The sequence below is a fragment of the Tenrec ecaudatus genome, chromosome 15, assembly GCF_050624435.1.
Source record: "Tenrec ecaudatus isolate mTenEca1 chromosome 15, mTenEca1.hap1, whole genome shotgun sequence".
Taxonomy (NCBI): domain Eukaryota; kingdom Metazoa; phylum Chordata; class Mammalia; order Afrosoricida; family Tenrecidae; genus Tenrec; species Tenrec ecaudatus.
Window position 1 is genome coordinate 97629726 of NC_134544.1, and position 26354 is coordinate 97656079.

The 26354-nt window shown below is 41.5% G+C and overlaps 1 long non-coding RNA gene across 1 annotated transcript in view; it reads left to right on the forward strand.

Annotated features, from left to right (window-relative positions):
- LOC142427815 (uncharacterized) overlaps positions 1-25314 on the forward strand; it is a 35810-nt gene extending 10496 nt beyond the window's left edge. Inside the window, exons 2-4 of the long non-coding RNA XR_012780096.1 lie at positions 2157-2354; positions 5333-5459; positions 25054-25314. This is a non-coding gene — a long non-coding RNA (uncharacterized LOC142427815). The remainder of the gene's footprint in view (positions 1-2156; positions 2355-5332; positions 5460-25053) is intronic.
- The last annotated feature ends 1040 nt before the right edge of the window (positions 25315-26354 follow it).

Below are 26354 nucleotides of genomic sequence, written 5' to 3' on the forward strand. Positions count from 1 at the left end.
CAAGGGTTCGGGGTGGTCACTATTTAGCTCAAGAAGTATAGGCCAAGAACTTGACATGTTTCTCAAAATTGTCTGCTCATCAACAAAGATTTGGCACTGAGAAATGCAGTCCAGTCTATGGAGTTAGAAGTCTGTTACTACTGTCTTGCACATTGAAGCCTCACAAGAAAGATTTCAACTTCTGACTGGGTTGTGAACCAGATCCATTCACTTGACTCCAAGCAGGGTGAGCAACCCTGGGGCTCCTGGGGGTGGGACCAGGGTGGAGGAGCTTGAGGGGAAGTAGGGATCCATGCTTCCTGGGGTCTGACCCCAGGAGAGCGCCAGTGTACAGGGGCCCATGCTGTCCTGTCCATCATGGTCCAATGTCTCATCTCATCTCCCTGAATGATAGAATTCACTGGGTAAGTAATCAATTTGCAAAAGGCCTAGTGGTTACAGATTGGGCTTCTACCTGCAGGGTCAGCAGTTCAGAATTACAAGTAACACCTGGGGGAAAGACAGGGTTTCTACTCTTGTAAAGGGCTACAGTTTCAGAAACTCACCAGGGGCAGGTCCACCTCCTAAAGGGTTGCTGTAGCAGGAACCCGCTTGATGGCAGTGAGTTGGGTTTTAGGTTTGGGTTGCTGATGACAGTGACAACAGAGTGTCTGTTTGCTGTGTCCCCGCTTTGATTAGGTCTCCATTGAATCCTTTCTGATAATTATCCAAAGATGTAGATCATCTTCCCCCAGGGGAGAATGCCTTTGAAGTAGATTGCCTGCACTCCTTTCCAGCCAGCTCCTCTCTATGGGCCTGCCTAGGTCAACTGTCAAACTGCATTAGGTTACCACAAATAATGCTACATTAAAACATCATTTATCTTTGGATTCAAAAGTGCACTCACTATGGGGATATATACTTCTTACTTCATTCCAAAATCTGCACATAAATTTCAATCTATTTTTTTAAAACGTTTTATTAGGGGCTCATACAACTCTTATCACAGTCCATGCATACATCAGTGGTGTAAAGCACATCTGTACAATCTTTGCCCTCATCGTTTTCACAACATTTTCTCTCCACTTAAGCCCTTTGCATCAGGTCCCCTATTTTTCCCCTCCCTCCCGCTCCCCCCTCTCACATGAGCCCTTGATAATTTATAAATTATTGTTTTGTCATATCTTGCCCTGCCCGACATCTCCCTTCACCCCTTTTTCTGTTGTCCGTCCCCCAGGAAGGAGGTCACATATTGATCCTTGTAATCGGTTCCCTATTTCCAACCCCTCTCCCTCTACCCTCCCAGTATCACCACTCACTCCCCTGACCCTGAAGGTTTCATCCGCCCTGGATTCCCTGTGCTTCCAACTCCTGTCTGCACCAGTGTACATCCTCTGCTCTATCCCTACTTGCAAAGTAGAATTCAGATCATGATACTTGGGGTTGGGGTTGAGGGGGGAAAGAAGCATTTAGGAACTTGAGGAAAGCTGTATATAAAAAAAATTCAATGTAATAGATGATATATAAGTGTTTATATGGAACCCTTGTTTTGACATGTGTTAAGGGTTGGACTGCTAATCTCCAGGTTAGAGGTACATACCTATTAACTGCTTGTCATGTCTTTATAGTCTTTGAAACTCTGTCGAGCAGTTCTCCTGTGTCCCATCAACAGCTTATACATCTAACTCTACTTGATGGGGAGTTTTACAGTGTTTCTAAAGTGATTTTACAATGTATAGTTCCTCTAGAAAATAGTGTTCACTTTATACTAGCTTTTTTATATAGCCCTTTCAAAATGTTTCCAGCTGCTTTAATTAACATAACCATCTTCAAGGTTCATTGATTTATCATTCTCCTTGAGAATCACACAGTAAGGAATTGATAGTTACGTGTGCTGTGAGGTAGGGATCCTGCTTTTTGTTTCTTTTTGACAGCTTATTTGACTTTGTCCAATGTATGTTTGATTGTCCAATCTCTATTTATTATAAAGCCATCTTTACTCACATGTCTGAAGATTATGAGTTTTAGATTTTATTGCTCATGATAAAATCATTTTTCCATCACTCAATAAGGGCACAGTTAACAGTATTGAGGACTTGGTGCAATAAGAGGAAGGGAATTGTTATAGCTTTTGGACCTACAGATTATGTGTTATTCACATTGTATTCTCCCATCAGCTTGCAGATTGTGTATCACCAGCAGCGACGTACAGGAAGGAGGAAGAAGTTCCTGATTTTGGTATTATTATTTCTGGGATGTCCTCATATGAGATTGAAATTTGTGAACATCTTTATTGCTGATCCAGATAAGACAAACATAGAGTATCCCAGTTGCTGGCAGTGTTCTAAGGACCGAAGAAAATGACCAAGGCCCAGGTGATTCTGATGTGTTTTATCCTTTTCTATATTTCATACTGGGGTTTTGGAAACCTGCATAATACAGATCCAGTTCATTGGAAAAGTGGAAATTTGAAATTGTAGACGTTAGAGATAAACTTGAACTCTGATTTCAGCATTGGGCTTGAGATTAGGAATAGATAGATCATAGGATTAAAACTAAACTATTGACATTGAACATAATGCGTCTCTGAAGATTCTTGGGATCACGTTATCATCTAAATCATTATTCTATGGCCAAACTATGGCAGTCATTCAAATTATAGGCTATGCCTAGTTTTTAAGGGGAAATAAGATCATTTCTTTAGAAGTGTCTGTATTCCATGGGATTTTTGTTTGACTAAGTTTCTTTAATGCTTCTTTCTGAAGGTGATGTGTTACATAATCTCCCAAAGAGCCGCATTTTCATTAATGAATCTAAAATTGAAAACCCAAATTTTTGACCTCAGCCAATAGTGGTTCAAAAATGATTGACATCTTCTCCCCTCCTCTAACTATAGATGCAGGAGAGAGAATCAACCATCAACATCAGGTCGGATTCATATGAGGCAGAGCTTAAGCATACCTGTACTCTCCATACTTTTCCAGTGATGGCACCATTGTTCCATTGTTCCCACAGTCCTCTCCTACTGTGCTCATTAACTTTTTGCAGTGGCCCTGTGCAAATGTACAGTCCAGAGCCACAGGTACAAGTTTTATTAAGTAACAGCATATAATTTGGTATCAGAATGAATAGGCTGCACATTGGGATTCATATTAAAGAGCCATATAGAAAATTTTGCTCTTCTTCAGGGCAGGCTTGTTCTTTCGGTCCCTCAGACATTTTACCCACGGAGGCAGGCTCATTTCATAGTTCCATCTGTCTAGCCTTCTCTCATCTCCTTGGGGGATATCCTCCTCTTGATCTTGCCTGCCTGCCCCACTATCTTGGCTGAAAAGTCCTTTCTGGACCTGTAACCATTGACTCTGTCACTGTGTCCCTTCTGCCCTGGTCATTATCTCCATCAGTCTAGCTCTTGAACCATGAATATTAACGTTCATTTTGCAGAACCAGCAGTAGATGAGTGAGTGCCTATGAGATAGAGGTTCACGGTGTTCCATGATTTACTTTGTAGCATCTCACAAAGCTAAATATTCATCAAGTAAACAAATACCTCGTCAAGATGTGGATTCTGGTGAGTTCCTAATCTGTATAGAGGTCAGGGATCAATCTGTACGGTTCTCCTCATTCATGTGTTTGCAAAGGCTGATGAACCAGATCATCAGGGCAGACCACAGTCCACTGCCTCACAAAGTGAAGTTGTTGAATCTGGTCAGATAATAAGTTGCAGGGGATGAGGAACCCAAATGGGAAAGTCATACCGCAAGCTCTTGACTCATGGAGTAGGGGAAGTTCTCAAGTCAGGTCACACAGTGGGTTCACAGGTGTTCAAGGAAATGGCTCATGCATTTCTTGAAATTGGCAAATCCCTAATCCATGGGATCAATGTGAACTATGTGGCTTCAGGGTCTAACAAAGCCAAATCAACAAACCAATGTCTCACTGTCTCTTCTCATACCATGCGTGCAGGCAGTTCTCTCTCTCTCCCTCTTGATATGATGGCTTCTTGGGTCAACCTAGCACCTTCCCTGCCTAGGCAAGGTTAGGAGGGCTCCAGAGGTCCACCCAACAAAACTACGAAGACCCCTTGGAGAGCATGTGGTGGAAGATGGCAGTTGCAAGAGGACCTTGCAATTAAAGTTAAGGCAATCTGGTCTGAAAGTGGCTGCGAAGAATTTGTCCTAAGGTTGTCATGAGGAGCTTGTCCTAAGGTGACATTTAAGAGCTTAGAAAGTTGTACTGCATCCAGGAAGGGAGATATTGTCTATGAACATTTTGATCTTGGTTCTCAGTTATATCTTTTTGTTCCTGAACCCGAGTTTTACCTTGTTCATTAATAGACCACTTTAATCTGTTGAGTTTTGTGTGACCGTAGCAACAGATTATCAATGAGACATAGAGTGCTGTGGGAGGAATGACTTGATTAAGAGTTAACAAAAATGTGGAGAGTTGAGGTATGTTTGACCTCCCCCATCTGAACTCTTCCTGATAATTGTTGACACTGATACTGCTAGAAGTCCTAATTCCATTTGATAATAAACAGGTGTTTATCTACTTTGTGCAAGTATAAATCTTGGCTATTTCTAGCTCATTCAGATAGTTTCACTGGACCTCAAAGTTCTAATGTTATGAGTGGGTGCATTATTATAGAGCACGGGAGTCCGCTATACTCGAACAGTGATTCTCGGGAACGACATTGCAATTGTGGCAAATATTAAAGACAGACCAGTGTGGCATGGGGCTCCTCAACCTATGTCAGGACTGAGAAAGTGAATGTATTTTCCAATGGGTATATGTACTGGAGTTTACAGATCTTTCCATAGGCGTGCACGTCATGCAGTTAGCGTATACATAGTCAGTGGGTACTATCATCAGCGGGTAACATAATAAGCAGGATGGTGAGTCACCCTATTGACCTAGTGCTAGTTGATTTCAATCCCACCCTGAGCCCTCCCCAGGTATTTGTGACATTTATGGTGGCTTAGCTATGGAACCTGATTTCTCTGATCTACAAATAACCTTCAGGCACAGTGAAGTAGCCAGGCACGGAAACTGTTCATCTACTATGGTAATTCCTTTAACACTGCTCCTTAATGGAGAGCTATATGAATGTGTATTTGAAAACATTTCTTAGAACAGTGGGGACCTTTCTGGAAATAGGGCTCGTGTTCTGTCCTCATAATTGCGAATGTAGAAATAAGGTCAAATACTTTTTACCAAGTCCTCAGTTTTCCACACATTATGGAATGCACTGTCACAATAGTTTTTCTTACTGTTTTGCTTTCTTTACTGTAAGATATATTTTAAAAATCTTCAAGTATAAAATACGCCATTAAATCGACTCCTCTTTCTACAGGAATCACTGACATTCAACGATGTGGCTGTAAAGTTCACCTGGGAGGAATGGCAGCTCCTGAACCCTGCTCAGAAGACCCTATATCAGGATGTGATGTTGGAGAACTATCACAACCTGGTTTCCATCGGTGAGGAGAATTCTCAAGTCATTGGCCTCGTCATTGGCGTTTCCTGTCTTATGTGTTAAAATTTTTGCAGTGTCTGTGGTGTTCTCAAAGAGGTAGATTCTCATTGCATCCTCTGGTCTTAAGTTAGTGGGTTGGGTCTTCTGCCCTTGAGAGAACACTTTGTTCCTTTGAACATTATTTTCCTAGAAATACAACATTCTGCAGGCTTTACAAACTTTAGGTTAATTTTGGTGTGTCTAAGATTGTGTAATTTCTCATGAACAGGTTATCTAGTTGTCACCCCAGAATCTGTCTCTCACTTGTAACAAGGAGAACTGTGGTCGGTATTAGAAACAAGCTATAGTGGAATTTTATCAGGTGTATAGTCAAAATACCTTAAGGGTAATAGGCTGGGGGTATTGATTCAACGGGCAGAAGGCCTCACATCCATGATAGATGTTGGAAAATGCATAAAAGTCTGTGCTTCTTTGAATGTGAGCACTCACTTTTCCTAGCAGTTGAGAAAAGTACCCCTGTAGCTCTAAATGAGATTAAATTTCCATTTATTTGATTTATAGTATTGTATGTTTGCTTCCATAATTTTCTTTCTTTAAGATTCTCAAAACTTTCCCTCTCTTATATGCGTCTCTCTTATTTTGAATATCCATCTTGCAAGCCTCTCTCCAAACAGATGGAGCACCATCTTGGATGTTCAACTCGAACCATAAATGGGCCTCCTTTGTGCTTTCTTAGCTCCCCACCTTGGAGTTTCTCTAAAGATTTTGGTGTCCATTTTCTCATTTGTTCTCCTGGTTCTTTAAAGTTTTCTTCATTCTGGTGAAATAAGTTCTTTCTATTTTCTTTTAGAGACGGTCAAATTGCCTTGTCTGTTGGAATTCTTTAACAGACATGTTTCTCCATAGTTTGCTCCTTTTGGTGAAACACATTTATGACTTCGGTTATTTTCAGGTATCTAAAGTCACCTTCCTAGCAAGAAAATTGTTATCAGCTTAGCATATAATTTTGCACTGCACCTTCAATTTTTTTCTACCTGTAAGATTTTGTTTTGTTTTTCTTAGAAAAGTACAAACACTTTAATTCTAAGTGACCTGCTCTGCTTAGGACCCACCCAAGAGACTTTCAAAGTGAAATCCAATTGTTCACACTTCATCTAGTATCACACAGGCCGCTTTCCAATGTGTGCACATGCGCATACACATGGGAGGAAGGAGGGGACGGGTTGGGAGTGCAGGCACAATGGACTTTGACCACAGGATGCAAAACGCTTCAGAAACCAGACCTGTCAGACAGCTAAGTACAAAACTGCCTAAAATAGCAGGGCTACTTTTCCCAGACGGGCTGCATACAACCTGACGAAGATGACTTGGATTTGTTTCCCTTCAGTCAGTTTGGAGCTGTGGCCGAAGATGCTGCCTCTGGAAAGCTGAGTGCGCTGCTGAGGCAGACCCGGAGTCTGCCTGGGACTGGGAAGCACAGGCTCACTGGGGGCCACTGCAGGTTCCTCACCGCCACTGTCAGAAAGCTCCTGTCTGGCTCTTCCAACAGCTTCCTGGAGAGGATTTCAGGATGGCTTCCGTGCTCCTCTGTCAGTGCAGTTCTGCAGCAGTCCCAACAGCTGTCTTCGTTGTACTGAATCAGGAACTTCTGGCACGTTCTAATTGTTTCTGTGGCAGGAGGGAGATGAGCGCAGGACTGAGGGTTGGGGGTCCAGGGGCCGGGCCGGATTGGCTCACCTGTGCTTGAATCGCACCATGGCCGCCTGCGTCATGTAAGATTTTTTTTTAAGTTGCCTGTTCCTCCAATAACTTTGTAAGTGGAAAGGGCATTTTTAACATCCTGTATTCTTGGATTTTTCCTTAAGCGTATGTCTGCTTTATATTCTTTACTATGCAGTGTGCCTTCTTTAGGCCCACCCCTTCTTAACAGGTCCTCAACCCAAAAGATGACCTTTGCTGCTTCTAAAGAACATTTTTGCAGGACATTCCAACAGAATATTTTACTGTAATTCAAACAATGCATAGAATAATCAATATCATTCTCTTTTCTTTTTTGTCTTTGAAGTATCCTTTTGATTTCTAAATGTATGATTTCTTTTGTGTCATCCCAGAACTCATCTGGTCTCAGTCATTAGTCTTCAGTCATCAGTCTTTTATTACTCCAGTTTATTCTTTACATAGTCTCTCAGCTCTGTGATCTAGGTATTTTGGTTAGCTTCTACTTTGATTTGAGCAATTGATGGTCTGTTCCACAGTTAACCCCTGGACATGTTTTGACTAATGAGGTTCTCCACCATTTCTTTCTAGGGATGTGGTTGATTTGATTTTCATGTGTTCCATTCAGAAATATCCATATGTATAGTTTCCATTTCTGTTGTTTAATAAGAAATTTGGTATGAATTCATCATTCATCTCACATTTTTATTGCTAAACTTGCATATCCTTTCTGTCATGGAGGTCACATTTTCCACCTACTGACAACTTCCCCAAATGTTACGTTCATCAGTGTACATGATTGTATGATTGATCAATATCAGGCTATAAAAGTCATGTAAAATTTTCAATATATATGTTTAATCTTTTTTGGGGGAGCTCTTACAGATATAACATTTCATAGTTCAATCACTGTACAATTGCTACCACAGTTTCAAAACATTTTCCTCTTGACTTCCTTTCTATCTGCTCTCCTTTATCCCTTCCCTTCCCCACCCTCAATTTCTTTATTGTGGAAAAGAGAACCTGGATGAAAGCAGCCTTATCTCTTTACTCCTGACTTCAGGGCTTGGAAGACCAGTACTAGTGTTAGAAGAAAACCTCCACAAGTCCCAAGGATAAAGCTAGAGCTGAAATGCACAATTTCCAGATAGAATTTTCTCCACAACTGCCCTCCAGTAAGATGTTAGTATACAGCTTCTACAGGTGCCTCACTTCTTGCTACTCAGCTAAAAGATGCCTAGCTTAAAAAGCAATCAGGTTCCCTTTGATGCTATCACTCAAGGAGTCAAGTATCCCTTTGTCTCTTAAATGCCCTCTGGATGGGTCCTATGGGAGGGTTGTATAATTGAAGGGCAGAAATAAAAAGGCTTTATATTCTTTCACCAATTTATACAGTCTCAGGGCTTGCAATCTCCCTCCCCCACCCCTCCGCTCCTTCCCCAGCACACACACACACACACACACACACACACACACACACACAGACACCTACCTACCTAACAAGGTAGGTAGGACTTTTACCCTGGGGGGTCCCTGAAATAATTGGGTGAGCAACTGAAAACCAGTTGTGAGGGCAGGTGAATTGAAGTACTCTCTCCTCAGTGGGGAGAACAAGAACAACATGTCTGCTCTTGTAGTTAAAATTGCTGGCAGATAGTAATAAGCCATGTGCTTGTATGAGGTATCATTAAGGTAATACTATAATGAGAGGATATTGTGAGGATAATTTTTAATTAGGAGAATGTGACTTGGATTCTTCTCCAATTTACAAATGTGAATTCCTCCCTCCACCCAAATGCCTGGCCTTGCAATCTTCTTTAATTCTGAGAATAAGCAATTAGGCTGTGTCCTCTCTTCTAGGTCCTCAGTTTCCCACAGCCTAATACTTACCATGAAGTGTTCTAAAAGAATGCAGGATATTCCCACGTTCACACTATTCCGTTCTGTTGTGTCCGTGCCTTCTGAAGGCTTGCATGGCTCGCTACTATATAAACTCACTGTTAAATGACCTCGCTGTCTCATTCCGGGATTGGAGATGAGGCCACTCTTCCCCGTTTTGCTGTCTGCTTTATCTTCCTTAATTGCACACACTATTCCTAAGGGCCCATTTGAGTGTGGGGCTGGATTCCCCACGGTTTACGTTTGCTTAAACAGTTGGTGTACCAATCTAAATAGCACTTATAACTGGTCTTACTTGCAGGCATATGAATATTAATCTTCCACTGACACAGTTATTCTTTAGCGAAGATATTACCATGTACTGTTTGATGATGGATACGATGCCAGGCTTCTTTCATTTGTCATTCTTAGCCTTATAAACCACGTGATTATGTAATTATAAGTAGACAATACCAGTCTATTTAAGTTTAATAATCATACACAATCGATTTTTAAACATTCCATTTTGTTTTGAAAACTTGCAGATTTTTGTTGATAATACTTCATATATTCCATCTCCACATTCTTAGAATATGTGTGCAGCTATTTTTTCTCATTTTCAGTCAAGTTTTCCTCCATTCACGTCATTACTGTTGACTTTACTTTGAGGATTTAGTACTTCGTCAGTATTATTTCCTTGTCATTAAACCTAAGGGGTTCATGTTCCAGAAGTAGATCCCCAGGTCTTCCTCCCAGTCCTTGTTTCTGCAGATTCCACTAAGACCTGTCTACCATGGCTGATCCTGCTTCTATTATTTGAAATACTGGGTGGCATTGCTTTTGGCATCACAGTAACATGCAAGCCACCGCAGGACAACACTGAAAGATGAGTGGTGTAAACTAGAATATAGGCTCTATAAACATAAAGCATATGTTTCTGTACCACAATACCTTTCATATATACTTCTAAAAATGCTTTTCCCCCAAGTAGAACATTCTGCAATTTTCACATTTCCAACTTTATGTAGTACTCAGTTGTCTTTCAGTAAAGCTTGATGAATAGAATACATGTAACCCCTACCGGCTGGAATTAGCAAGCCTTATCCGACCTGTGGTCTATTGTTCTCAATGTCTTCCTTCTATTACATTTGTTGTTCATTTTCATATACCTCTTTAAGCAAATGCCAAATCTGTGTTCACTCATCCTTTCATATCCAACCAGAGTTCTACAATAACTATTTTTACCATTTGGATTATTTACACGCTTGTATTTCTTCCAATGAGCAATAAACATCAAGCATAGTGTTTTATTTATATTCATATAAGAGGGTTGTCACTAAAGATCTACTTCGTATCGATGCATATTTTAAGGAGTCCATTGTAAGTCAAGATTTTGAAAAGAATCAATGTTCTGTTCTTTTATAGAAATCCAGAAAGATGCCGACCATTTGCTTGAACACATGCAATGTGAAAGATACATGGACAGAATGGAACAATAGTATACATTTAATACATTGGAAAGTACTGTTTATCAGCACAGAAATTATTTTCTTCCAAAGGAAACGTATGAGTTGTTTGGATTACATGGAAAAATAGTAAAATCAGATTTAATCATTCTGAAATTAAATCAGAACAGAAGCAACAAAACACAGAAGTCAGTTGTGCTCAAGGAAGATGAGGACAATTTCCTCCACACTGAGCAAGAGCAATTTTGTACTGAAATGAAATTCTCTGAGTGTGAACAATCCAGGATCTCGAAGTCACAGCATCAGGAATCTGATCAAATTGAGAAACCGCACACTGGTGATAAATGTGGGACGACCTTCATTGAGGAGTCTTTGCTCTATGAATGCCAGCTCATTCATATACTAGATAAGACCTGTCAGTGTGGGCAAAAATACAATAATGTGTTCCAACTCAATGAACATTATCAAAAATCTCACGAAGGACAAAAGCTTTATAAATGCTTGGATTGTGGCAAAACTTATCACAGTAAGTCATACCTCAAGGGATGTTGTGAAACTCATGTGGCAGGGATGCCCTACGTATGCAGTGAATGTGGGAAGGACTTCACCATGAAGAGTGATCTCACTGTTCATCAGCAAACTCATACTGAAGAAAAACCCCATGTATGTGGTGAATGTGGCAAAGGCTTCATTCAGAAAATACAACTCAAAACTCATCTACTAACTCATACTGGAGATAAACCCAATATATATAATGAATGTGGCAAAACCTTTATCAGGAAGAATGCTCTCACTGTTCATCAGCAAACTCATACTGGAGAGAAACCCCATCTATGTCGTGAATATGGAAAAGCCTCTACCAGGAAGTCTTTTCTCACCGTTCATCAGAGAGCTCATACTAGAGAGAAACCCCATATATGTGGTGAATGTGGCAAAGGCTTCACTCATAAAGTAAATCTGAAAACTCATCCATGAAATCATACTGGAGAGAAACCCCGTGCATGTGATGAATGTGGCAAAGCCTTTTTTTGGAAAACTGCTCTCACTGTTCATCAGCAAAGTCATAGTGGGGAGAAACCCCATGTATGTGGTGAATGTGGAAAAGCCTTTATTCGGAAAACTGATCTCACTTATCTTCAGCAAACTCATACTGGAGAGAAACCCCATATATGTGATAAATGTGGCAAAGGCTTTACCAGGAAGACTTCACTCACTGTTCATCAACAAACTCATACTGGAGAGAAACCCCATGTATGTGGTGAATGTGGAAAAGCCTTTATTGGAAAGACTGCTCTCGCTTATCATCTACGAACTCATACTGGAGAGAAACCCATGTATGTGATGAATGTGGAAAAGGTTTTCTCAGGAAGTACATGCTCACTGTTCATCAGGAAACTCACCAGAGAGAAACCCCATGTATGTGGTGAATGTGGCAAAGTTTTTATCAGGAAGAAGGACCTCAGTGTTCATCAGGGAATTCGTCCTGGAGAGAAACCTCATGTACGTTAGTGAATCTGGCAAAAGCTTCATTCGGAAAGGAGGTCTCAAAATTCATCTATGAGTTTACACAGGAGCTAATCCCTATGTATGTGGTGAATGTGGAAAAACGCCTTTATCTGGTACAGTGAGCTAACTGAGCATCAGCAAACTCATACTCCAGAGAAACCCCATGTATGTGGTGAACGTGGAAAAGCCTTTTTCAGGAAGAATGAGCTCATTGTTCATCACAAACTCTCCTGGAGAGAGAGAAATCCCATATATGTAGTGAATGTTGCAAAGGCTTCATTCAGAAAGCACATCTCAAAACTCATCTATGAATTCATACCGGAGGAAAACCTTTCATGTGATGAATGCAGTAAAGCTTTCAGCCAGAAGTGGTGTCTTAAGCACATCAGAGATTTCACAAAGGAGAGAATCCCTTTGCATGAATTAAATGTGGAAAATCTTATTTCCTAATTTTCATTAGTTCAATGATGAATTCACTTGCCACTATTCTCAATCCATTTTCTGTCCCTACTATATTTCCGGTTGTTGTATACAAAGTGATAGTACACAATTCTAGGCTGAGACTATGAAGCAACGTCCTAGACAGCCTGCCTTCACAAAGGCTGGTTAAGTACACGTTGAATGTGTCCTACTAGCACAGTTGTACTTAGAGGGATCAGTGAAGGGAGTTTTGTTGGTCACTTAGTTCATTAAATACTTTCATCTCAAGTCTGACAACTGGGAACTTGAGACCAACATATTAATAGGCTGATCCAGATAGGCAGAAATAAGGAAGCAGAACCAAAGTTACAAGAGGATAAGACTACAAGAAGCATTCTGGAGACTACATTGATCCCCTGTGGTGTATCCAAGTGTCACATCACCTTGGCTTCAAGATCTCATGGGATATTTGTGAAACTGGGTATCGACAACATGAAAAGTTGACTCTTCCATCACTTTGGACTTCACATGGCTTCTTTGAAACCAGAAATACACAGTTCTTTTTTTTTTTTTAACGTTTTATTAGGGGCTCATACAACTCTTAACACAGTCCATACATATACATACATCAATTGTATAAAGCACATCTGTACATTCTTTGCCCTAATCATTTTCTTTTCTTTTTCCTTTTCTTTTTTTACATTTTATTAGGGACTCATACAAATCTTATCACAATCCATACATATACATACATCAATTGTATAAAGCACATCCATACATTCCCTGCCCCAATCATTCTCAAAGCATTTGCTCTCCACTTAAGCCCTTTGCATTAGGTCCTCTTTTTTTTCCCCCTCCCTCCCCGCTCCCCCCCCCCTCATGTGCCCTTGGTAATTTATACATCGTTGTTTTATCATATCTTGCTCTATCCGGAGTCTCCCTTACCCCCCTTCTCTGCCGTCCCTCTCCCAGGGAGGAGGTCACATGTGGATCCTTGTAATCAGTTCACCCTTTCCAACCCACTCACCCTACACTCTCCCAGCATCGCCCCTCACACCCTTGGTCCTGAAGGTATCATCCACCCTGGATTCCCTGTGCCTCTAGCCCTCATATGTACCAGTGTACAACCTCTGCCCTATCCAGCCCTGCAAGGTAGAATTCAGATCATGGTAGTTGTGGGGAGGAAGCATCCAGTATCTGGGGGAAAGCTGTGTTCTTCATCGGTACTACCTCGCACCCTGACTGACCCATCTCCTCTCCTAAACTCCTCTATGAGGGGATCTCCAGTGGCCGACACTTGGGCCTTGGGTCTCCACTCTGCACTTCCCCCTTCATTCAATATGGTATATATATATATATGCATATATATATATATATATATATATATACACACACATACATATATTCTTTTTTTTTTTTGCATGATGCCTTATACCTGGTCCCTTGGGCACCTCGTGATCGCACTGGCTGGTGTGCTTCTTCCATGTGGGCTTTTTTGCTTCTGAGCTAGATGGCTGCTTGTTCACCTTCAAGCCTTTAGGACTCCAGACACTCTCTCTTTTGATAGCCGGGAACCATCAGCTTTCTTCGCCACATTTGCTTATGCAGGGAAATGAACAATCTCTTCCACCAAAACCACACCCACTGTGAGTGCATCTTTTCTGACTCATAGTAATCCTATCAGACTGGTTAGGACTGCTCGCTAGGCTTTCTCTGCCTATAATTATTTACAGGAATAGACAAGTTCATCTTACTCAGGAGGACCCCTTGTCTGGTTTGAATCCCTGGCCTTGTGGTGAGCAACCACATCTGATCCCACAGCACCACCATAGCCCTGTCTCTCCACCAACAGGCCCATAGTACAAGGTTTCTTAACTGTCACTTTTAGAAGCCAAGTCATGATATTTTCAATATTATTATATAGATATGAACTCGACTATGAATAAGGAAGGCCATAGAAAAAATGAGATGGCCTTTGACTTATGGTGTTGTAAAAGAATGATGAAAGTACTGTGGGGCAGACTGGTAATAAGATAAATAGGTCTGTTTTGAAGGGAGTACAGCCAGTGAGTGCTTTAGAATCAAGGATGGTGAGACCTTGTTTCATGGAAAGTTATCATTCCTGTCACTTCAAAAAGATATCAACCATGATAAAGTAGGACATCAATGAAGACCAAGGCCCTTGATGAGATAGATTGACACAATGGCTGTTTCAATGAGCTCAAAATATCCATTGCAATTATGATGCTGAGAGAGGCATTGAGAATAGGAACTGACTCTGTGGCACTTAACATTATAAAAAAGAAATCAAAATACACAACATTCTTCCCAGGTTAAATAACAGTGCTTGGGAAATCGTATGTGTTTTATGCAGGAAAACACACCTAACAAAGGGAAATATGTAACAGAATTCACTGTCTTTATCATTGCTCTTACGTTGAAGTTCACTGTGTCTTGGGTAATTATTGGTAGCACATGTCTACATATTTATAGAGCTTTAAGCATCCAAAGTTACATGGGCGCAGGATGGTTGTTAGAGACTCGTAAAGAAGTTTAACGTGAAAGAGAAGAACTGTCTGAATAGGATTTTCTTTTCTGAAATACTGATGGCAGAAAGTTAGCAGGTCTTTAACCAGGGGAGTCACTGGATGGTTCTGAACTGCCAACCTTTTGGCTCAAAGTTGAGCATTTAATCATTGTGCCACATACTTTTTTGGTCCAGGTTCTCCTGAGCATAACTTACATGCATCAACTTAATATTCTGAAGATGAACATTCCTGTTCATATTGTCCAGTGTTAAGACACCATATAGATTTCTTCAACATCAGTGCTACTGCTATTTTTTGCTCCTTGAGTATTCATTGTCGCATACGTAGAGTATGCTGTCCTATATATTGTGTGTTTTCTGTAGCAACCCTGGACAGTATCTGTAGTGTCAGAAACAGCAGCCACAATTGGGATAACTAAGAGTGACTCTAAGAAAGGTCAAATACCCTACCAGAAATATCAAAAGAATTGATGCACTTGGGTTATGGTGTTAGAGAATAATATTAACTGTATTGTGGGCTGCCTGAAGGACAAACAGGTCTGTCTTGGAATAAGCACATCTGGCTTCTTGGAAGCATTCAAGTCAGACGTTATCTCCTTCATTTGAACATGTCGGTAGGAGCACCACAACCCGGAGAATGGTCTTATGCTTGGTAAATTAGAGTCGGTGAAAAAGACAGTCTTTCCAGGAGCTGGATTGTCACAAAGTCTGCTATGGTGAGTCCAAACGGAGGAATCACTGTGAGCACAGTGCACTTCCGGGCAGTATTTATTCCTGTTGTACCTGGGATCTCTGCGAGTTGAAACCAACTCAATAACAATTCAACATATTCAGTATTATTTAGATCATTCTAAGTTAAATTTATTACATCAACCTACACTTGTGAGTGTTCACTGGAATGAAAACACTGAACATCCATCTGATGGCTTGGAGAAAATTTGGAGCTCACTTGAGAAATTTTTCCTGCATTAATATTTTTATACTCACATTAGTGACATAGTGGTTATGTGTTGGGCTGAGATCTGCATACCAGTGCCCACTCCAAACAAGATAGACAGGGCTTTCTTCTCCGATAAGCAGTTAGAATCTCAGAAACCCACATGGGCGTCACTATAAATTATCAACAACTCAATGGCAGTCAGTTTGGGTTTTTTTAAAATAATATTTCTAACTGACAAAAAAACAGGACTAGTTATTTCCCTGAATTGTCAACAGATTGAACCGATAACTATTACTTTGAAGTCTGCCTTTCAATAAATGGTCAAATCGACAAAGCCCATTCCAATGAGAAGAAGGCAAGTTCAGATACATGAAGGTTCCCTAGAGTCTGTGCTTGGTGGTCCATAGAGAGGTGCTGACAAGTGGGGAAACTACAGCTTTTGAGAGGAAAACATCGCTGACATCTCTTTCACGTCTCCTAAAACCATGACTTGATGTACTAAGTTTTGTGTTTGGGTTCACACCGAATTCCCATCTCTGTGTGTCTGGCACAGTAATACAGGGCTGTGTCCTCAGGATGCACGGAGCTCAGTTTTAAGTAAGTTTTGCCCTTGGAGGTGTCCCTGGTGATGCTGACTAGGGATTGGAGAGCTGGATTATACCTTCTGCCCCCATCAGTATCTATTACACCAAACCTCTCCAGTCCCATTCCTGGAGACTGGCAGATCCAGTGCACAGCATAGCTGGTTAAAGAGAATCCAGAGACAGCACAGGTGAGAGACAGGGTCTGTGAGGGCTTCACCAGTCCAGAGCCTGACTCTTGTAGCTGCACCTGGGCCAGGACACCTGGGGATGAAGAGAAACAGAGTCCTGGGCTGCGATGCTGCCACCCTAGACTTCATGTAGGAGTGCCTGAAGCACTTACCTCCCGGAGTCACCACCAGAAAAGGAAGCCCACACACAATTCGTGTTCTTGTGGATAAGACTCGTCACACCCAGAAAATGCTCTCCGGGTGAAAAGGAATAGGACTTTCAGTACATGCGCGCTGCGGTTTCACGGGGCTGGTATTTGCATGTGGGAGGTGCACTTGTATGTAAAGGTGGACAGGGCCGAATGGAGCCCAGAGCTCTGGCACTCAGATGAGAAACGCGATGCTGGTGGAGTCCTTGGGAGAACACAGTCCTATGAGGTCTTCACTCTACCAACCATATGCACATCTGTGCAGATTTCAAGTTCAGTGTAACTTTATGTGCATTCCCGTCGAAAGCACCCAAATGATCTATTGAAATTAAAGACCATCTCTATCCTCATGTTTGGAATCAAGACTGGGGTCACCTGAATCTTTCATCCATCTGAACACACAGGGAAACAAGTGTATGTCATCCCAAATTCTTCTTTCCCCTGTTTTATTTCACAGTATTTGGAAAGAAGTAAAAGGTACTTCAATGTTATATTCTCTATTTAGAGTTAGAATGAAAAGGTTTCCTAACATCAGGGTCATTTGTGAGGCTAAAAGAAACCACAAAAATAAAAAGAAATTCCATTTTCTTCCATGAATTAGTACCGGGTGGGTGTTGGGCTCAGTGTATTCAGAGAGCGCCCTGCTGACAGCATCCCATCACTTACAGGAGAGGTGTTCCCTGGCCTCACACTGTCCTCCAACTTCTGTGGGTCCCACAGCAACATTTTTTCTGGCCCTAAGCTTTCACGCTATTGGTCAGGAGTGTTACCTGGCACTGTCTCCGCAGGTTTCCTGCCCTGGGCCGTAGAGTTACCATAGTGGTCAGCACAGCAGTTCTAGCCGACCCGGCACTGCAGTCCCTCATCCATGCTCCTGCCCTCACTTCTTTCTTCTCTTGGCCCAAAGCTGGTGGCTCTTAACATCCCTGCAGGTCCGCTTTCTCCCTGAGGTTAGTTTTATGTCTGGACTCACACTGACCCTCCCTCACTGTGAACAGCTTTGGAGGTAGAGAGTGCTACAACTTGCAGACAATCTGAATTCGGTACAGCGGAAGGAAGTATGATCTATAGACATACATATTTATACAGATACGATATTGAGATGCATTCCACAATAAAATACTGATTAAGAGAGAGATTTGCCTGAAAGACAAGGGAGGTATGGAGCAGAGTTTAGCTTTCAGTCTTTCCACAGGAAGAGAAAGGCCCTTAAAGCAGGCTTCTATTGAAATAATTGAAGCAAGAAAGTAATAAAGTTATTTATTCCATGTTAAGGAGGAAATTGTCGTCAGAATTCTTTTTTATGGGTTTCTGTGATGTGTGTGATAGGAAATTTTACAGTTTTTGGCAATTGTTGAGCATAATGACAATCTAATGCCGCTTAGTTATGCATGAGAAGAATGTTGAAAATATTTGATTGCCTGTACATGTACCATGAGAAAAAATAAGTTAAAAATGAAAGATAACTTTTTCCTTCATAATCAGAAACTGATGGAAAGTCTTACGGGAACAACACTTCAAAAAACTAGTGAAAATATTGAACTATAGAAGATTGTTATATAAGCCAGAAATATGAAATTAAAACTTGTTAGTAATGGAATAGTATTTAATATTTTAGTTATTTTCTTAGTTTTCCTCTAAAACCATTTTATTTGGTGCTAATAATCTTATCAAGTCGTAGTTCAAGTGCATCAAACAGTATTGTATAATTGTTACCAAAATCAGTTTCAAAACACTCTCTTCCTTCTTGAACTCCTTGGCATCAGTTCCCTTTTATCCCCGCCACCTCCTACTACAGGCCCCAGAATCCCTTATTGTCTTAGCTATGTCTATATGTTCATAAATTCCACGTTTCATCTAATGTAAAACAGAAAAACAAAGCAAAAATTCAATAATGTTAACCCCAATGCCAATATACATCTGAGATAAACCCCAGTAAGAATCGGAAATTGAGGAAGCAGGCAGTTCAAGTGCAGTCTGCTGTCCTTCCCCAGAGTCCATAACAGACCCAGGTGTGCTTAGGTCTTAGGACCAAATGTGTCAGTCTGGCTCCTGGAATGTGATGACCTTGCTCTCTGACTGCCTTTCCCAAGGCTTCTGGATCCAAATACACTCTTTATGAGCTGGCGTCCTACAGCATACCTCCTCTACCTTCTTCTGAACACATGCTAGCATTCCCCAACCTGACTGTTATTCACATTACACGGAATATACAAAACAACAACAACAAAACCATCTCACTGCCTTCCAGGAGATTCCACCTCCTAGCACAACCCTACTTCTCTATCTTTGCTGGTGAGGAGGGAACACTGTTGTTCAACTGCAGCACTGGCTGCTGAGTGAAACCACTGGCTGTGGGGACTGGAGCCCACTCCTGATGATGAGCTGCTTCGGTCTCTTCTCTGTGTGAGCAAACAACTGTTGTATCCAATGCCTGTGTGTAAGCTGTGCTTTTGCTGGTGACCTCAGGCATTGGTTTAACAGAAATACACTGTTAAGTCGTCCTTACACTACAAAAGAAGGGAAAAATACAGATGGAAGGAAGAATAAGGTTATTTTCACTAAGCTACCTTGTAAATTGGAGCACAGACAAAAAATATATTTAAAAGGAAAACCATTAACATGTTAATAAAGATATTATAAATAATACCATCAGTGATGCGACAGAAAAAGATGGCATCATTAACCTAAAACACAATGTAGGCGATTCTATGGAGACCAAGGTAATGGGGAAAAAAGATCAATTCCTGACAATCGTATTAAATATGATTCAACCAAATACAGAAAACAAACTAATGGACATAAGCAACCAAAATAAGATTCAAATTGGAAACACAACATAACTCACTGGCACCAAGTGAATTCTGAATCATAGTGACTGTCTAGAGCAGAGTAGATCTGCTCCTTAGAGTTTTACGCACCGTAAAACTTTTTTTTAATTGAGAAATTGGCAATTTTTTTTATTAAGTAGATAACATTATATCAATGTTAGATTTCTTATTTAATTTGCAATATTATTTTATTAAAATGAATTTTGAGATTATTCAAAATGAAAATGCTTTAAAACATTTGTTCCACAGCTACTATGTTTTAAAATGGTATTTCTTTCAAACAAAAACCCTTTTATTAGGACCTAATCCAGACATCTTCCCATCTATAGTTAAATCATATGAAGCAGTGTTGTACAATCAGAAAACATGTTCTTCCTTCTTGAACTCCTTTCTGTTACCTCCCCCACCTCTCTTGCTGAAGCTCCCATTACCCTTATTCTAGTTATTGACTCTGTAGAGTCACCCACCCTGTGCTTCATAAACTAAGAAACATATAAAATATATGAGAATCAAAAACGCTACCAACAATGACAAACATAGCAGAAATAAACCCCTAAATGTTTAAAAATAAACCCATAAAATGTTAAAACCCAGATTCAGCACAAAGTATATCAAAGGGGAGATCAAGTGAATGACAAGTTGCTAATCATCCAAGTCAGATGTGTCATTTTGATTTCCTACAGTCATCTCTCCAATACTCTCTGATCACCACCTTCTTCCATCCCTCAGTTACGGTGAGAGGGAATCACAGGAGGTGTATTCCCTGTGGAGATCCTGCACATGGATTTTGAACTTCCACTGTCCTCCGTGGCCTTCTGCATGCCAGAATCTCACAATTAAGCTCTGATACTATTTCCTCCTCTGGATTTGGATTACAATTATTATTTGGACTATAATTTACAATCTTGCGAATCTTTTTTTGAGCCTCATCTGTCTCCCATGGAGTGGCTGGTGATTCTGAACTGCTGACCTAGCACTTAGCATCCCAATGTGAAATCCACTATGCCATCAGGGATAGTGGTGTTGTAAATAACCTTTATTTGCATATGTATTTACTACTTATTTATTACACATTGTTTTTCTAATTGAAAAGCATGTAGCTGTAACTTAATTAGGAATGTTATATGTATTGAATTTTAAATGTTAAATAATTTTAACATTTTTAAAATTTAAAAATGGTATAATATGTGATTATATTAGGTAATTACACTTAGCTGACCAAAATTAATCTCAATATTCTGTACCTCACGCCATCAAAGATGTTGTTGGGTGTTTCTGAGTCACTTTTACTCATAATGTCTCACAGGAAATACGTAAACTTCCAAGTCCTGAACCATCCTCACTTGCTCTTAAGTTTGAGACCATGTTTGCAGCCACTGTGTCTGTGCTTCTAACTGAGCGTTTTCCTCTGTTTTGCGGACACTCTACCAAACAGGATGTACTTTCTCTAGAAACCAGTTCCCCTTATCACAGGTTCAAAATACGTGAGAAGTCACGTTATTCTCAGTTCTAAAAACATTCTGCGATATGAGCCTGCAATGTCCTCCTCTTGTGATACATTTTCTATCTTTTGGAAATTAAAGTTTTCTTTCCAACATGTGTTCCCTTCCTTGGGACTTCAATGAGTAATCTTACAAAGGAGTCCTCAAACCAGACAGCTCATTCCTGTTCAGCTGTTCCCCTCTGTGCCTGGAACACTTGTTTCTGCATCAAGGGACACAGTGGGGAGAAAGCATCACGAAGGATATGTCACATGTTTAACCCCCAAAGTCACCTCAATTATTTTCTCAGACTTAGAGATTTTTAGTCAGTTACTACCCACAGTGCACAGGGAGCATGTCAGAGAGACCTCCAGAGTCCTAACCAGGGGCTGTAATAGATCAGTGAGCTCAGAGCAATTGAAATCGTGCTCTGCACTCATGAATGTGTACATGCCTGTATTTCATTGTCTACAGATTTTGAGTAACAGAGAGGATGAGAACGACCATGGTAATCTGTTTGCCGAGAAGAAAAATGGGTCATCCAGGAAGAGTATGAAGTTTCAGAGTCACTTTAATATTTTTTCCTCCATTCAAGCCTGCAGTGAGGAGAAACTCTGGGGGTGGGGTGGGAGGAGGAAAACTGTCTCTGGAGATGCTAAGATGTAAGAGAGGAAGCCCTAATTTCAACAGGAAATCTTCCCTGTCATTCACATGTGCCTGTCTAGGGCTGGGTGTGTGTGTCCTGTGGGACCTGTGAGCCCCCCGCTGCCCAATGTCTCCCCTGCAGGGGAGGTTTGTGTCTGGGCTCACACTGACTTCCCCTCACTGTGATCCTTGCACAGTAATCCACAGCTGTGTCCTCAGCAGTCACGGAGCTCAGCTGCAGAGAAAACTGATTCTTCGATGTGTCTCTGGTAAAAGAGAGTTGGCTTTGGAAGGACGGGTTATAATCTGTATCACCATCGTAATCTCTGTATCCCATCCACTGAGGTCTGGCAGATCCAGTTCCAATCATAACCAATGCTGGTGATGGAGAAACCAGAGACAGTGCAGGTGAGGGACAGTTTCTTGGAGGGTTCCACCAATCCTGGACCTGACTCCTGAAGCTGCACCAGGGGCAGGATGCCTATAAATAAAGATAATTGGAATCCGTCCGTCACTTGCAGTCACAACCATCCCCATAGACTCCACACTGATCTCTGAGACCCTCACCTTGGGGAACTGTCACCAGGCACAGGAGAACACACAGCAATGGCATCCTTAGACCACAGCTGTGCTTTCCCAAGGGACGCACAGGCCTGTCCAAAGAGAACTGATAGCCTTCAGTGCCCAAGGCTGGGATTTCAACCTAGTGTCTGAAGAAGGATTTGCATAGGAGGGAACCCTGTGTTTATCAATAGAGGCTTTTTTGTTTCTTCTAAGTCCATTGTAGGGTAATTCTTTTGAACTCATTTGTGTGTTAGTCTGTAATAAGAGATCATTTTTCCTAAGAGGTGTGTGTGAATAGTCAAAGGGAAACCCAGCATTTCTGAGCCCAGTATTCTCTCCCTCCAGCCTTCATTGCTCCTGCCCTGACTGAGGCTCCCGTATGTCCTGTGTGTCGAGGACTGGACAGTACAGAGTTCCTTGAAACCATCAGGTCCACCCCAGAGTATCATCATTGCCCCACACTCTCCAAAACCCATTCCTTATTTAGACCCTGATGCTGTGAGGTAGCTAGAGGCAGAACTGAGGGCTGGCCCTCTACATGCCAAAGCCTCCCGCTGCCCTTACAGGAAGTTGGAAGCTGCTTAAGGCTAGAGGGCATGCTCACATTCAGGACTTTGGGAGAGGAAGCCGGTACACCTGGGTGGGACGCCATCTAGGCCAGGTGGGCTTAATTCAGCCAATGGGGTTAACCAGTATCATCGACCACGCCTCCCTTGAAAAAGCCAAAAACGTTGAGATCATGGCTCTCTCACAGCGGCTACTACACGGTTCAGAGCAGCCTGGTTGTGGTCCGGTGCAGCAGCTGTGCCGTGTTATCTTGCTCCTGCTCTCGCTCTCTCTTTAGTTCAATTTACTCTAACACCTGAAAACGGTTTCTATCCTTTATAAAAACAAAATTCACTTTGATCACAAACCAGGCTTCGGTGTGAATTCTTTCTGGTGCAAACCCAAGGACTGAGGTATTTCTAACTCAAGGGATCTAAAAATGCCTCTTAATCAACCTCCTCAAAGTCCTTGGTAGTTTTTCTATGTGGGAATATATGTTTTAGAAGAATTAATGCCAGACATATTCCAAGGAGTTGGGGATTAATGATGCCTCAAATATTCAACTCTTCCAGGAAGCCATTCAGGGCTATTTCCCACCCTCTTCTCCCTTGATTATATCCTCTCATGTTTCTGGGCTTTGAAAATTATTGCAACGTCCAACAGAAACCCATGAACGTGGTTGAAATGGTTTACGTGCTGGTGGGTGCCCTTCAGTCCAAATTCTTAAGGTCAGGAAGCGGCATGCCAGATGCTGGCACCAGAGGTTGCCCTCCACTTCTGTCTCTGTATTTTATGACCTGCCGACTCTGGCAGGATGTCTCTAGTAGATTTTGGCCACCTACTACTGTTAATCAGCCAGGGATTTCCCCACCTTGGGCCACGATCATCAGAAACCCACGGATCTTACAAGCAACGCAAACATTATATCCGAGTGCAAGATTCCTAAGGAAAAGCTCAGTGTCAGTACAGTGATTCATGTGTCATAGTGTCTCGGTGTCAGTACAGTGATTCATGTGCCATAGTGTCTCGGTGTCAGTACAGTGATTCATGTGTCATAATGTCTCGGGGAAGAAGTTGCCACCTAGAAAAGGTGGGCACTATTTCAAGGGTCATGAATCTGAGTAAAGAGATTATTCAGAGCAGGAAGTGGGAAACACTTGTTTAGTAGATAGGGCAAAGTAAGAATAAGATCCATAAACGATATTTCAGATCTTGAACCAAAATACACCAGCCTCAGACCCAAAAAGCACTCTGTGTTAAATGAGGTCCATTCAGATTCTCAAAATGTAGGAATGAGTGCAGACTGTTCTAAATGTCCCTTGCCCAGGGGACTCTGGCTCACCTGAAATGGGAGCATTTCCAACCAAAGTGTGCCTCTCTATTTGTCCTTTACGTGTGACCCCTTGATAACTGCTCAGGGATCTCAACCTTGAATTTATCACCAAAATTCATAGATCATCTCATTTGGAATATATATGTATAACATCATATATATAATGTTATTGACCAGGAACTCAGTAGCACTATCCCTAAATATATATATATATTTTTAATTTTAACTCCCATCTAGATTATTTTCTCATTTATATACACCATCAGAAGAATTTTTCTCCATTCTCACAGTTGACACCACTAAGTTACAGAATGATTGTTTGTATATCTGAACTAATATGTATTTTAACAACGCAGAAATCCAAGTACAAGGTGGTGGTCACTTGAATTTTTTGAACCAGATTTTGCTAAGGAGAATAAACAAAAGTTTTGCAAAAAATACTCATGAGGTTCACCAAAATCTAAGATTTCAAGCAAATGACATGATAATATTTTTCATTGGGAGTGCATTAGATTCATTCAGCTTGCACACACAGACTGGCATAGCTTTACTTGAACCTGGTCATTCTAGCACACGCAGCTCATGACATCTGTTGCTGGTGGTTGGCGGGACAATTTAAGGTTCACACTGTAATGGAGCTGCACACTAGTCCAGGTCACCTCCATCTCCGAATGTGGATGCCATGATTGTACAGTAAACAGGTATAAAACTTTGCAGATTAAAATTACAACTTTTTATTTTTGTTTTGTTGTCTGATTTTATAGCTAGGAAATAACATGGAGGAGAAGGTTTCATCCCAGAACCCATGGCGTGCCTGTTTGAAAATCTTAATGCATGGATGGTGACCCCTGTTTCAGGAAGGCACTTCCATCGGTCTGGCAAGCTGCCCTGGCTGGAGGCCTGGAATGCATCCGGGCCGAGAGGGAAGCATTTGTTCCAACACCTGGATCTCTCCTTTGGACTCAGCTCACAGCATTGTGCGTAGGTGAATGTTGAAATGGAAATAAAGTGACATTTAAATTATATTAATTATTGAATTACATTTATGTTTAAATTATAATTAAATACACCTACTTAAATTAATATGCTCCTATGAAATCTGACACGTGTCATTTGTAAACATTTGTGAGGGGGTGGGGCCAATGCAATCCACGGCACAAGGCAAACAGTAGATGAGGTTTGCTCAGTGAAAGCACCTCTCCTCACTCTACACAAGGTAGCACAATGCTCCAGGCCCTCAAATGTGTCCTCCGAAACCCATCGCCTCTTTGGTCCTGATTCCCTGTCAGTGTCTGTACATGTTAAGGGGATTAAGATACAAGAGTTTTTGAAATACACAAGACAGCTCCGATGCCCAACTATGGCTTGAGGACACTGAGATGTGCTTGCTGGTTCATCCTGGACTGAGCTAACTTCTAGGAAATTCCAGCTGCCCTTGCCTCCCAATACCCTTACTGGGGACAGATTTGCATCATGGTTGAAAGATCCCCCATGTTTTCCTTGTGCCCTCTGTGTGTATCTGACTCCATATGTGTCCTTCTGCTCTTTGGAAATAGGAGACTGTTTCCTCCCCTTACAATGCAAAGTTTCTAATTCAGTGGTTGATACAAACCCTCACATCGAGAGAAGCTCCAAGGGAAACTGTAAGATGGAGACACTGACAGGCAGCCAGCTCTTAACCCCCCTCCAGCCTGTCTGCCAGAACTGAGTCCTGGCTGAGAGCCCTCAGCAATCCCTGAAGTCCAAACCTTCCTGTAGGGAAGTTTCTGTCCAGACGCTTACAGATTTACTTTACCCTGTCTCCATTATTGGAATAGAAGGTTGTGTTACCAACATTGAGGCTGTCCATTTGAAGATGCAGTATGTTCTTGGCATTACTTCTGACTGTCAATCAGCTACTCCCAGTGTATATGTAGGCTAGGGAATCACCATAAGGACCAGCAATTGTTACTCACTTCAGCCCCTACAGGGAACTGGCAGTGAAATCCGTGTCCTAACTGCTGGTGGCCAATCCACAAGTTGGGCAGGAGAATCCAGGGGTGCCCTAGTCTGCCTCAAGTCTCCC